This window comes from Canis lupus, chromosome 4 (assembly GCF_003254725.2).
Source record: "Canis lupus dingo isolate Sandy chromosome 4, ASM325472v2, whole genome shotgun sequence".
Lineage (NCBI taxonomy): Eukaryota > Metazoa > Chordata > Mammalia > Carnivora > Canidae > Canis > Canis lupus.
The window spans coordinates 36,072,847-36,087,466 of NC_064246.1; the positions used below are offsets into that span (position 1 = coordinate 36,072,847).

The window sequence follows — 14,620 nt, forward strand, 5'->3', positions numbered from 1 at the left end:
TCTTGGAATCAATCAAATGAGATGATCTAAATGTCATTTTGGACATTTTGTTCATCGTTACCAATTACAGGGTATTTGATTATTTTTCCTGGCATGATTTTCTACAAGTGGAATTAGTTGTTGTTAAGTGGTCAAATTTCTCAATACAGTATTCCAAACATCCCTTTAGAAACATTTATAGCCAATTGATAGCCCCAGCAGCAGTGTTTGAGCTGCCCACATTTCAGCTAAGGTTCCGTGTAGTCTAATTCCCCGTCTCTATGTCCTCACTTGCCTTCTCTGCAAAGTATTCATACCACAGAACCTCAGAAACACTTTTCTTAGCACTGCTTGCAGCCTTCACAAAACTCCCCTCAGGCCATCCGCCCGGCAGCCGCCAAGCAGCAACCATGCGTGAGTGTATCTCGATCCACGTTGGCCAGGCAGGTGTCCAGATTGGCAATGCCTGCTGGGAGCTCTATTGCCTGGAACACGGCATTCAGCCCGACGGCCAGATGCCAAGTGACAAGACCATTGGGGGAGGAGATGACTCCTTCAACACCTTCTTCAGTGAGATGGGCGCTGGCAAGCATGTGCCCAGGGCAGTGTTTGTAGACTTGGAGCCAGTCCATCAACAGTCATTGATGAAGTTCGCACTGGCACCTACCGCCAGCTCTTCCACCCTGAGCAGCTCATCACAGGCAAGGGAGATGCTGCCAATAACTATGCCCGAGGGCACTGCACCATTGGCAAAGAGATCATTGACCTTGTCTTGGACTGAATTCGGAAACTGGCTGACCAGTGCACGGGTCTTCAGGGCTTCTTGGTTTTCCACAGCTTTGGAGGGGGAACCGGTTCTGGGTTCACCTCCCTGCTGATGGAAGGTCTCTCTGTCGATTATGGCAAGAAGTCCAAGCTAGTTCTCCATCTACCCTGCCCCCCAGGTGTCCACAGCTGTAGTAGAGCCCTACAACTCCATCCTCACTACCCAAACCACCCTGGAGCACTCTGATTGTGCCTTCATGGTAGACAACGAGGCCATCTATGACATCTGTCGTAGAAACCTCGATATTGAGCGCCCAACCTACGCTAATCTAAACAGGTTGATAGGTCAAATTGTGTCCTCCATCACTGCTTCCCTCAGATTTGATGAAGCCCTGAATGTGGATCTGACAGAGTTCCAGACCAACCTGGTGCCCTATCCCCGCATCCACTTCCCTCTGGCCACATATGCCCCTGTCATCTCTGCTGAGAAAGCCTACCATGAACAGCTTTCTGTAGCAGAGATCACCAATGCATGCTTTGAGCCAGCCAACCAGATGGTGAAATGTGACCCTCGCCATGGTAAATACATGGCTTGCTGCTTGTTGTACCGTGGTGATGTGGTTCCCAAAGATGTCAATGCTGCCATTGCCACCATCAAGACCAAGCGTACCATCCAGTTTGTGGACTGGTGCCCCACTGGCTTCAAAGTGGGCATTAACTACCAGCCTCCCACTGTGGTACCCGGTGGAGACCTGGCCAAAGTACAGCGAGCTGTGTGCATGCTGAGCAATACCACAGCCATTGCTGAGGCCTGGGCTCGCCTGGACCACAAGTTTGACCTGATGTATGCCAAGCGTGCCTTTGTTCACTGGTATGTGGGTGAGGTCATGGAGGAAGGAGAGTTTTCTGAGGCCCTTGAGGACATGGCTGCCCTGGAGAAGGATTATGAGGAGGTTGGTGTGGATTCTGTTGAAGGAGAGGGTGAAGAAGAAGAAGAGGAATACTAAAGTTAAAAATGTCACAAAGGTGCTGCTTTTACAGGGAAGCTTATTCTGTTTTGAACATTGAAAAGTTGTGCTCTGATCAGTTAATTTGTATGTAGCAGTGTATACTCTCATATACAATTACTGACCTATGCTTTAAAACATGACATTTTGTTACAGACCCAAGCTGTCCATTTCTCTGATGGGTTTGAATAAAGTATTCCCTGTCTTAAAAAAAAAAAAAAAAAAAAAAAAAAAACTCCCCTCAGCCTCGGTAACAGCCCTGTCTTCCAGTTTCCTGCTTACCTCAATTTGACTGCTTCTTCAGAATTTGGATTCCAATATGCATATTACCCAAGGCCTTGTCCACTGCTGTCTGTTTTGTCACTTTACAGGCTCTTGGTGGGTGACCTAATCTAAATGTATGGCCTTATCCATCATTATGCACACTGACTCCCACCGAATCTCCATGTCCGATTAAGTAGCAGTTTGTTTTCTACTGGGAAGCTTACATTTCAGTTTCCTACATTTATCCTGAACTCAGTCCTGAATTGAATTCATGATCTTTACCTCTCCCCAAGTTTACTCCTCCCATCTACATAGATTATGCCATCGGTCACCCAAGCCAGAAATCTAGAAGTTGTCTGAGATGTTTCTTTCTCATTTATCCTCACATGCAAGCAGTCACCAAGATGAGAGATTCTGTAGTCTAAATGGCGCTCATATGTATCCCATGCTGCAAACGTTTGCCACTCATCATTTTCCATCTGGTTTACCACAGTAGTACAGTTACTGCATCTCTTCCTTCCCAACAGGGATCCAATAAATTACTCCTGTCTGCTTAAAATCCTTTATGTGCTCCCTAAGACTTTCAGCTCCATACCCAATGTTTCTCATGTCCTAGCCAAGGACCATGAGAATATGGCCCAGCTTCTCTCTTAGCCACATCTTCCTGCCCAAGCGGGCAACCTGAGTTCTAGCCCCACTGGATTTCTGAGTTTCCAGAAGAGGCAGTACTGTTTTACATGCCCATCCTTTGCACGTTTATCTCTCTATCTAAGAGCATCCTTTCCTTTCCTTTTCTTCAAACTCCAATCCATGCTTTATAATCCACTTGAACAGCATCTCCTTCAGAACATTTCTTGAGTCTTTCAGGTAAGACCCCATCCTATTCATCCCCTTCTCTGTGTTACTGAAGTACCTGTGCTCACTTTGATCATACACTTCACTCTACAGTAATTACCAATTTATTTTCTCTTTCTTCCACTAGCCCAGAGGTTGGCAACTAAGGCCTGCAGCCAAATCCAGACCATTGCCTATTCTTGTAAATCAAGTTTATTGGAATGCAGGCACACCCATTTGTCTATGGATTGCCAATGGCTGCTTTCTCACTACAACAGTAGAGTTGAATAGTTATGACAGAGACTATATGGCTCATAAAAGAAAAAATATTTACTATATGGCCCTTTACAGAAAAGTTTCTGAACTCCCCTACTATATTTAAATTCATAGAGAACAGGGCTCATTCTTTGTTAATCTTCAAAACCCTAACACCTGAAATATAATAAGTGCTAAAGAAATGAGTAGGTAAATAAAATGCTAGATTTTAGATAAAAAGAACCTTCAATTCCATTTCTTCATTGCTTCTTGTACATTTTAATTTGCACTCACAAATCAAAACAAAACAAGTTGGTATCATTAAGTCTTAAAATATCTTCTGGTATATATCCCTCAAGGCTTTATATGCTGATAGTATTCAACTCTGGCAGCACATCGTAATCACCTGGGGTCATCCACCTGGGGTCGTTAAAACAAACTAAAGCTCATGCCCCATGGCTGACAAACTACATCAGGATGGGGCAGGTTAGGCAGCTGATGCTATTTGCTAAAGGGCTCCTTAAGTGCATCAGAGTAGAATTTTGGTTCTATACCAACAGTACTGAGGAATGAGAGCTTTAAGGCAAGTCAGAAATCTTAGTAATCAAAACCAACTAAACAAACACACTAGATTGTGATAATTTATGTACCTGCAAGATGAAGGGAAATAGATATTTTAGAAAAAATATCTATGGAAGTGGAAACAAAAAAGATTCTGCTAGAATTTAAGCTCCATGAGGGTGGAGAATTTTGTCTGTTTTGTTCACTGTTACATTCCCAATACCAAGAACAGAACCTGGCATATACTAGGTAATCATAAATAAGTGATGAGTGTACGAATGATTTTTTCATTTGTTTTTGATCAACCCCTTATTGGAAATATTCCATTTAATTGAAACTTCATATATATGATGAAGGTAAATTGGCAAATACAGGCTTCAGTTAATCAACAAACTTTATTTAGGGGCATAGACATGTTCTACAATTTAAAATGTTGCTTTTAGGGGGCACCTGGCTGGCTCAGTCAGAATAGCATGCCAACTCTTGCTCATGGGGTTGTGAGTTTGAAACACATGTTGGGTGTGGAGATTACTTAAAATAAAATGGTGCTTTGGTATTAAAGAGGAAGGCAAAAAGACACTGCTATGGAAAACCGCATCCTGGCTCCTTTTAAAAATTCAATCTTTATTTTTTTTTAAAAAAGATTAGTTGTACAAACAATCCAGTTTAAAACTGGGCAGAGGACCTGAATAGACATTTTTCCAAAGAGGATATACAGACACATGAAATAACACTCAACATCCCTAATCATCAGGGAAATGCAAATCAAAACCACAATGAGATATGACCTCATAGCTGTCAGAATGGCTAGAATCAAAAAGACAAGAAATAACAAATACTGGAGAGGATATTGAGAAAAAGAAATCTTTGTGCACTGTTATTAGGAATGCAAATTGGGGAAGCCACTGTGGAAAACCGCATGGAGTTTCCTCAAAAAATTAAAAATAGAAATATCATAGGATTCAGTAATACCAATACTGGCTATTTATCCAAAGAAAATAAAACATTAATTTGAAAAGATATATGCACCCCTATGTTTATTGCAGCATTATTTACAGTAGCCAAATTATGGAAGCAACCCAAGAATCCATCAATAGATGAATGGATAAAGAAGATGGAATATCACTTGGCCATAAAAAAGAATGAAATCTTGCCATTTGCAACAGCATGGACAGACCTAGAGGGTATACTGCTAAGTGAAATAAGTCAGTCAGAGAAAGACAAATATCACATGTTTCACTCATAAGTGGAATTTAAGAAACAAAACCAATGAACAAACAAACAAAAACAGACTTAAATGCAAAGAACAAAATGGTCACCAGAGGGGAGGTGGGTAGGAGGATGGGTGAAATAGGTGAAGAGGATTAAGAGTACACTCCTTGCTATGAGCATTGAGTAATGTATGGAATTGTTGAATCACTATATTGCAGACCCGAAACTAATATAACACTGTATGTCAATTATATGTCAATTAGGATATATTTTTAATTAAAAATTTTTGAAAGTGTCAGTTATAGTTTGTGAACAAATGGAATGAGATTGTGAAACGCCATGAAGGAAAAAGAAATGCCATAGCAAACAAAATGGCATACGACATGAATCCTAAGAAACTAAGTGAAATCATCTTGGACTTCCCATTATGGTTTTTTAAAAGATTTTATTTATTTATTTGAGAGAGAGTGAGTGAGAGAGCACAAGTAGGGTGAGGGGTAGAGGGAGAGGGAGACGCAGACTCCCCGCTAAGCAGAGAACCCAATGTAGGGCTTGATCCCAGGAGTCTGAGATCATGACCTGAGCCAAAGGCAGATGCTCACCCAAATGAGCCACCCAAGTGCCCCAACTTCCCATTATTATCTTAAAGCAAAGTCAGCCAAAGTAACAAACATTTAAGGATAAGGCCCACTCAAATTTGAGCATACTATTCATTCTCTCTCTCTCTCTCTCTCTCATCTGTCTCTTTCTTTCATAAGAACATACAGCTAGAAATGATGAAGCTGTTGGCCTTATTTTTCTTATATCTGAAAAATGCTTTTAATTAAGATTACCAACTTGAAAAGAATATGGAAAAACAGGAAAGATAAAACAAAAATCAAGATTGAAAGAAGAAACACTTTATCTAATTTATTCTAAATATTCAAAAAATTTTCTTTGAAATTTCACACCCAATGGAATTTTTTTTAAAACTCTTCACCCAGCATGGAGCCCAACTCAGGGCTTGAACTCATGACCCTGAGATCAAGACCTGAGATCAAGACAACCAATGGAATATAAGATAAAACCTTTTGCAAAACCAAGGGCACTTGAGGAGCTCAGTCAGTTAAGTGTCTGACTCTTGATTTCAGCTCAGGTCATGATCTCAGGGTTGTGAGATCAAGCCCCACTGTACTCCATGCTGAGCATGGAGTTGTCTGCTTAAGATTCACTCTCTCCTTTTCCCTCTGCCCCCTCCCACCATCAAAAAAAAAAAAATTTGCAAAACCAGAATCTCCAACTACCAACCTCCTCAATATTGTCTATGCTGAAACCTGTTTTAACTCTTGTGAATTAATATTTATGGTCCTGAATTGCACTGCTCAATATGGTAGTCACTACACATTAGGTGGCTATTTAAGTTTACATTTAAATTAATTAAAACTAAATACAATTAAAAATTCATTTTCTCATTTACGCAAGTTCAATAGCCACATTTCAAATGCTCAGAAGCCACATGTGGCTAGTCGTTACCACCCTGCACTACACAGAGATAGAACATTTCCATCATAGCAAAAAGTTCTATTGAATAGCACTAGGAAAATAAAATAGAGTACAATATCCTCAAAAAGCTTCAGGCAATAGCATCAGTCAAGCAAGGAAATTGTTACAAATGTCAGTTATTACTTCTAGGTAAAGAAAGAATTATGAAACTGGAGGCATTTCCCCTGAATATAAAAAAAAAACGTTGTGTCATAAATCTGTAGGTTTTCTTTGCAGCTGATTTTCCAATTTTGGCATCCCTCCTATTCATAAGACACACAAACCAAACAAATCACAAATGCCCGCTTTTTGCAAAAGGAAATCCAGTCAGATTCAAATTCATGTTGAATCCACTACAACTGACAAAAAAAAAAAAAAAATTAGTTGAAATATTTATCAGACTTTAGGGGGCAGGTGGAAGGAGGGGTATGTTTCCAGAGGAAGCATCAGCTTTGTCTTCTTAGACTTGAGTTACTGTGATATTAATTCTTTCTGATGTTCAGAATGAACTTCCTGAGAGTTCATGGAAATAATGAATAGCCAAGATCAGCCACTGACATGAAGGTCCGCCTTCTCCAAGTAAAATGTCGAGAGTGATTAAAAGCCAACATTCAGGAAGAAAGCATAGGCAAACAAAGTTTTACTTTTATATATATTTTTAAAAGATCTTCTGTAATTCTTTTCACATGTGATCGATTTCTAATCCTCTTACTGTTTGTTGTTTTGGAAATCTCTCAATTTGCTGTTTTCTATATTCCAGAAGAAGAAAATATTTTAATGTGTTTGCCCCTTGGATTATTTTTAATCAGTAAATTAGCATTTAATACTAAGCAAGATTCAGTTTATCTGCACAATGATTTGCAAAAACTTCTTAAAAGCAATCTCTGCCATTCCTGGGGGAAAATACTCATTTAGAGTATCTGGTTCCAGTACTTTAGAAACATTATTTCATTTTATCCTTATCATACCCTTAAAAGATATCTCCGTTTTACAAAGTCTATCAGTTCCTTCTAAAATGAGGCCTGTCCCAAGCTCCTGGAACCATGCTTGGTTCACAGCAGGTAGTTAAACAGGTTGGTGGATGAATGAATAACAAAGGGCACCTCTTCTGTGATCTCAGTGACAGACAGAGAACCTCGAAGTAAGCACTCAGTAAATCCTTACTAATTGAATACACTAGTAATAGTGGTCAGTATGACAAACAGGTAAGTGGTTCTTAATAATACTAATGTTCCTCCCAGATCCAAAAATTAGGCAAGACAGTCACATCTGAAAGATCCAGAATGAGAGGATATTGGAAAAGACTGCAGAGATTTAAGTTTGGGAGCAGTAAGATTTGGACAAGCGTGCCACTTTTTAAAAATTATTTCTAAGTGTATTTTAACAACACTTCCAGAATACTTATCCTTTCAGATCATTTTAGGTCACACTTTCATGGGGAAATTACACCACACACAAAATACCATAATTATAAAAAGACAATTGCACCCACATTTTTTCATCAAGGCAGAAAGATTCATATTACATGTCTTTCATATACAAAGGACTCACAGCCTGCTATCAGTGATAAACTTGTAACTCTATTTTTTGCAGTGTAAAAGAGGAATGGCTGGAGGTGGTAGTAGAAAATAAAGCAAAAATTTTCATCAAGTGCTCTTCAGTCAAATAACCAAGGCTAATACATTTTTTTTTTTTTGGCTAATACATTTTTTATAATAGGCTCCAAATGTGTACTTGACACCGACCTGACTCTGCTCACACAGCTAAATGCTTGCCATATAGGTAAATGTTGTCACTCAGAACATGTGATGTTGTTATTAGGGCACCTGGGTGGATCAGTCAGTTAAGTCTCTGACTCTTGGTTTTGGTTCAGGTCATGATCTCGGGGTCATGCTCATGGTCATGAGATAAAGTCCCACATTGGGCTCAGCACAGTTGGCTTGGGATTCTTTCTCTGCCCTTCCTCCCCTAATCGCCACCCCCCCCCCCCGCCCCCTCCGCCCAACCAACACTCACACTATCTCTCTCTCTCAATCTCAAATAAATAAATAAATAATATTTTAAGGTGGTGGTTTTTCTAAGATAAATAACATCTTTAAAAAAAAAGAACAGGCAACATCGTCAATGTTTATTCTGGCTCTTAGGTCATACTTTGGCCGGGACAGAAACCCAAACTTCTCCCTGAAGCTGACATTGTAACACCTGCAAATTTCCCCAAATTTACTTTATATACTCTCCACCAGCATTTTAAAAAATCCAGCACACAGAAAACTTTTTCTGAGCACAAATTCTGTGTTAAAATCCTCCAGGATACCTGGGTGGCTCAGTGGTTGAGTGTCTGCCTTTGGCTCAGGTTGTGATCCTGGGGTCCTGGGATCAAGTTCCGCATCAGGCTCCCTGCAGGGAGCCTGCTACTCCCTCTGCCTATGTCTCTGCCTCTCTCTCTGTGTGTCTCTCATGAATAAATAAATAAAATCTTTTTTAAAATTCTTCTAAATATCTTCCAAAGTACTTTAGTCTAGAAACTGGCACTAAAGGAAAAATAATATGGGAGGAAATGTTATTGAACTTTTCTTTGAAGGATAAGAAAATGCAATGTTCTTTTCATGACTACTTTTCTCTTATTCCATTCATTCTCTCAGATTCTAATTAAAATATAACATGAAAAACAAATGAGGCCTCACAGTCTGATGACAGAAATGAGAAGGGAAAGATTTAATTTTGGTATACATAGCAGCCATAGGCAAGGAATTTTGTCATTGTGTCTCATTTCCTGAAATTTTACATGAGGATATCACACTTGTCATACTAGGAAAGCAAGCCAAGGCAACAACTTTCAGAGCAATGCATCTGCCTTGCAAGCTAGACTAAAATTTGAGGAATTTTCTAGATTATTTTTGAAAACCTAATCTGTGACAGATTCATATTTTGCAAAATAAAATAACACAAGTGTTCAGGAGGAAAAAATAGATTTTAAAAGGACATAGAAAAAATACAAGCTCAATTTAAAAAATTAGATTCAACTCTGTCAGTTTGACATAAGTTTCTGAACACCTTTTTTCCAATTCCTGTGCTTACTTTGTTGCAGTCAGGTAAGAAAAGCATTGTGGGTGCTTCTCTGAGTAGCACTGTTCTAGGCATCATGAATGTGGCTAAGGCAATTCCTTAGTCCATGGAGACAGATGTCGTATGGAATGGTACCAAACAGCCATTGGTACCAAATACCAATAATGCCAGCATCCTTGGTAGCTCCCCATTTTGTTCACCTGGACAGATCATGCCAATGGAAGCAAGTATACATGGCCACAACATTTAAGTCCATGTTCAGGATTAGTGAACCCTGTACTGGGGAAACAGCCCACAGAAATACCATCATAACCTTATAGTTATAAATCTGTTTAAGTTAAAATAATTTATTCTTTTTTCTACTACTTGGAATCAGGAAGTAGACTTAAAACAAAGAAGAAAAAAGCTATCCTTACTTGACTAAATTCAAGCACTTAGGGTGGGTTTGTTGAATTACATGCACTCAAATTGCATGCAGAACCATAATTCTAAAATATGTATGTATTTATATTTTAAAATACAAATTAGGATTAAAATATAGCATTGTGAACTGGGTGCTTTACATAACTGAACAAAAAGGGCTCTTTATGTTTTAGAAGTTTGGAATACAAACTACGTCACAGATTATAAAGCAGCAAGCACAGGAGGGAGATCTATAGATATGAAAATCAAAGAGAGTTTGCCCTGGTTCTTGCCTGGACCTGCTGTGTTATGATAGTGGCTTAGGGAGAAGTGATATGGCTTAGGGAAAAGTGATAAAGTTCCAACAGGTGTCAGAAAAAGCTGTTTGGATAAGAAGGAGAGGAAATGCAGGTGAAGAAGCCAAGGGAAGGAAGCAGTAGGGGGGCAGGGATGTAGCTCCCCCCCAAAGATGGCAGGGAGCTAGACCCTGGGGTGAGCATGTGATGTCTGTTTAGCAGAATAGTGGCTCAGTGATGAAGTGACAACAGTGAGACACCACCGTCAACACTTCAGCTTTAAAGGTCAAAACTTCAGGGGCACATGGGTGGCTCAGTCAGTTAAGTGTCCCCTTTCATCACAGGTCCTGGGATGGAGCCCCACATTGGGCTCCCTGCTCAGTGGGGAATCGGCCTCTTCCTTTCCATCTGCCTCTCCCCCTGCTCACTCTCTTTCTCAAATAAATAAATACATTTATCTTTAGGGACAACTGGGTGGCCCTTTGTTTGAGTGTCTGCCTTTGGCTCAGGGTGTGATCCTGGCATACCAAAATAGAGTCCTGCATGGGGCTCCCAGGAGGGAACCTGCTTCTCCCTCTGCCTGTGTCTCTGCCTCTCTCTCTGTGTGTGTCTCTCATGAATAAATAAAAGCTTTTAAAAATAAATAAATAAATAAATAAATAAATTTATCTTTAAAAAAAATAAAGTTCAAAGCTTCAGTTTGTTTTCTTTACTGAAGGTTGGGATGATTCCCTCCTATGGTGATTTTCAAATCAAGGAAAATAAACTAACCTCTCCAATGCCTCCACATTACTAAAATTCAAGGGCTTTCAATTCAAGCAGAGCACCTCCCCTGATCCCCTCATCTATGAGGAAGCACAGAAATATGCCTATTTCCTATTAAGGCTGTAAGCAATGCCTTCAAATGGTTGGAATAAAATAGTGTCCCAGAGTGTTGGAAAATGAGTCCTCTATCACAGATGGAAAGTCATCAATGTAACATAAGTTAGCCCAAAGGCTCTGGACCGTGACCAGGTTCAGAAAAATACAACCCTCTATGACAAAGGCCAGGTCTAGGACTTAAAAAGCACATGCCACTCTCATACTCTGCCAGTCGGTGTATAACTTACACAAGGTATACTGCAGTTTGGCAGCATTTGTCAAAATAAAAAATGCATATATCATTTGACCAGCAACTTTATTTCTAAAAATATCTATCCCACAGATATGCTATGTATGCAGAACAATGAATTATAGATTCATTCAAAGCAGCTCTGTTTGTATTAGCAAAAGATAGAAATCATATAAACATCCACCAGTGGGGGTGTAGCAAATAAAATAAAGTCCATCCATATTATGCAATGAACACTAAACAGCCTTTTAAAAGAATGAGGTAGCTCTATATAATGGTGGCACAATCTCCCTTTTTTAAAAAAATCAGGTGAAAAAAAATAAAAATAAAAATAAAAATAAAAAAATCAGGTGCAGTTCAGTGTATATGTTATACAACCATATGCATAAAAGAAGTAGAATGTGCATCTGTGTGCCTTTGATGCACAGCTTATCTCTGGAAGGACATCTAAGGAACCTTACCAGGGACAGCCTCTGGAGATGGGGAGCACTGTGTCTGGAAGACAGCAATGGGATAGAAACTTATTCTGCCACCTATCCTTTTCAGCACATTGTGAATTTTGATTCACGTACATGTGTAAAGCATTTATTAAAAAGCTACATACCTGGTCTACAGTGACAGTCAGAATCTTGGTATCTAAAGAGCCAACGTCAGAGAAAAGTGAGCCAAGAAGCTTAGCTTTGGCATTCCAGTGCCTTGCCAAGAGAAAATCAGACGCCTTCTTACCATGTATCCACTTACGTGTTATTCTGGTTGTTATCCTGCCAAGAGATTTTAGTAGCTTGCAATTCACACTTGGCCTGGACAATAGTCCACTTTGATTGTCTAAAACTCATTAGTTAATCTTCTGTAGGTGACTTATGTAATATGGACAATAGTTTATACGATATTTTTAAAAGATTTAGGGGTACCTGGGTGGCTTAGTTGGTTATGCATCTGCCTTTGGTTCAGGTCATGATCCCGGGGTCTTGGGATAGAGCCCCACACGGGGCTTTCTGCTCAGCGGGGAGCCTGCTTCTCCCTCTCCCTCTGCCTGCCACTCTGCCTATTTGTGCTCTCACTCTCTGTTAAATAAATAAATAAAATCTATTTTAAAAAATATTTAATTACCTGGTGGTTGGAGAGAATTTGAACTCTTTCACTCTCCAAACTTTATAAAGATAAAAAAAAAAAAAAGTGCTCAAAACCTACCAGACAACATGATTTAGGGGGGAAAGAGTCATACAAAATATATTGTGGTTTTTGCAAAACAAAAAAGATTTATAAATATTTCAAGTCTCTAGCATATGTCTACATGACTATGTTATATTTTCCTTTTGAAAATATAACAATATAACATGATGATTTTCTGTCAAGGGTATCATTTTTCTTCTGCTGATTCCAGAAAACCAGTATGCTCTCCATGGTCTATCTCTTTTCTAAATAATGATGTCTCAAAAGCTAGACAATTCAGAGGCTAATTACTTCAAACCAATGTATAAATTAAAAGTTCACAGGTTCATCTTACAAAATGAGACCAGGGGGAAAAAAATTTACATTTGTACATTTACACTTGTTAAGAGCCTTACTTCTTGGTTGGACTAATGTGCAATTTGTTCATCTTGAAAAATTATGGTGAATTTAAACACAAACAGTACTTTCTAAGTTAATTACAGACATCTTCCTTGCAATTCACATCTTAGTATCCAGCTCTATGCTGTTTTATTTCCTTCCAGATGAAGGAAAGGAGTTGTTAGCTTAAGATCATGCTGCATAGGGATCCCTGGGTGGCGCAGCGGTTTGGCGCCTGCCTTTGGCCCAGGGTGCGATCCTGGAGACCCGAGATCGAATCCCACATGGGGCTCCCGGTGCATGGAGCCTGCTTCTCCCTCTGCCTGTGTCTCTGCCTCTCTCTCTCTCTCTCTGTGTGACTATCATAAATAATAATTTAAAAAGTTCTTATTTAAAAAAAAGATCAGGCTGCATATAGATACCTGATTTTAACTGAAAAATCAAGGCAGTCACAAATTCACTTATACTATGGAGTAACGATTCTAGTCCCTTTGGGGAATTTTCTGAAATTACGCAAATCATACCCATTCTGTTGGGACATAATAAACTCTTGCCTACGTAAATGTAATGCAGATTTTCCTCAAGCTTAAACTCTATCATGGTCCTCTGCCCTCTCCTCTGAACCAGTAATAAAAATAATTCTCTACAATCTCATTTGTAGTCTACATCTGTACCCATTTGTGAAAGCACAATTAAACTACATTTTTGTTCAAATCGTCTAAATATAGCTGGCTACACATTCAGAATAATGTTTGAAAAATAACTTTCACTCATAGAAAAGCAATAAGAAATAAAATAAGAAGTAAAGATTACTTTTAAGTTTGAGGCCATGCATCTTACATAGACAATTGAGTGTCCCTGCTATCCTACCAGCAGGTTCAAGCAGAAACCCTGACTGCAGAGAATCTCAGTGAGGTTTGCTTGGATCCACAACAAGAGCCTCCAGAAAGGGGAACAAGTGCCATCCTTATATCGGCCTTAAAGGCACCTTGAACCTGGCCCATCTGGTGAAGGGGAGAAATAACTACCATGTCTTGATAATACATGATGCACCTGGCAAAGTGTTAAGAGTTTTACAGCTGTTGTCTGCCTTATTTAATCTCCAGAACAATGCTGCAAAGTAAGTTTTATTATTGCCAGAAAATTCAAGCAACTAATCCAAAAACCAAATAGCCATAGAATTAGACATTTTAACTCAGTGGGGGCACCTGGGAGGCACAGTTGATTGAGTGTCCAACTCTTGGTTTCTGCTCAGGTCATGATCTCAGAGTCCTGGGATCCAGCCTCACATCAGGCTCCCCACTCAGCAGGGAGTCTACTTCTCCCTCTGCCCCTTCCCCTGCTAGTGCTCTCTCTCTCTTTCTCAAATAAATAAATAAAATCTCTTAAAAATAATAAATACATAGATAGAATTTATATCTCATTTTGGTTTACAGTTTCTTGAACTAAAGGTTGACTAGATTTTTATTTATCTGTCAGCCATTTCTTTCTCTTATCTTGTGAATTACCTTTTTATGCTCTGGCCTAAGATCATTTCTAAAACTCCTGTAATTGTTTTTAAATCTACAAGCATTTTAGAAAAAATCTAGATTTCATAAAGCAGAGCCGCTTGTTACTATGCTACTAGTGGCCATGCTTTCATCTGGAGAAACACTGTCACAGCTTATATGGTGCTTCACTAAGCAAACAGTGATGTCCCTCAGCACCAGTGCAGCAAGGCAGGCCCACTGAGGCACACAACAGTTTGCATATATGAAAGGCTACAATCATGATGAATCTTGGAGAGAAAGAATTTT

General features: G+C 39.4%; 1 pseudogene; it reads left to right on the top strand.

Moving 5' to 3' along the window:
- Positions 1–362: 362 nt before the first annotated feature.
- Positions 363–1,980, top strand: LOC112651960 (tubulin alpha-1A chain-like; annotated as a pseudogene).
- Positions 1,981–14,620: the final 12,640 nt, after the last annotated feature.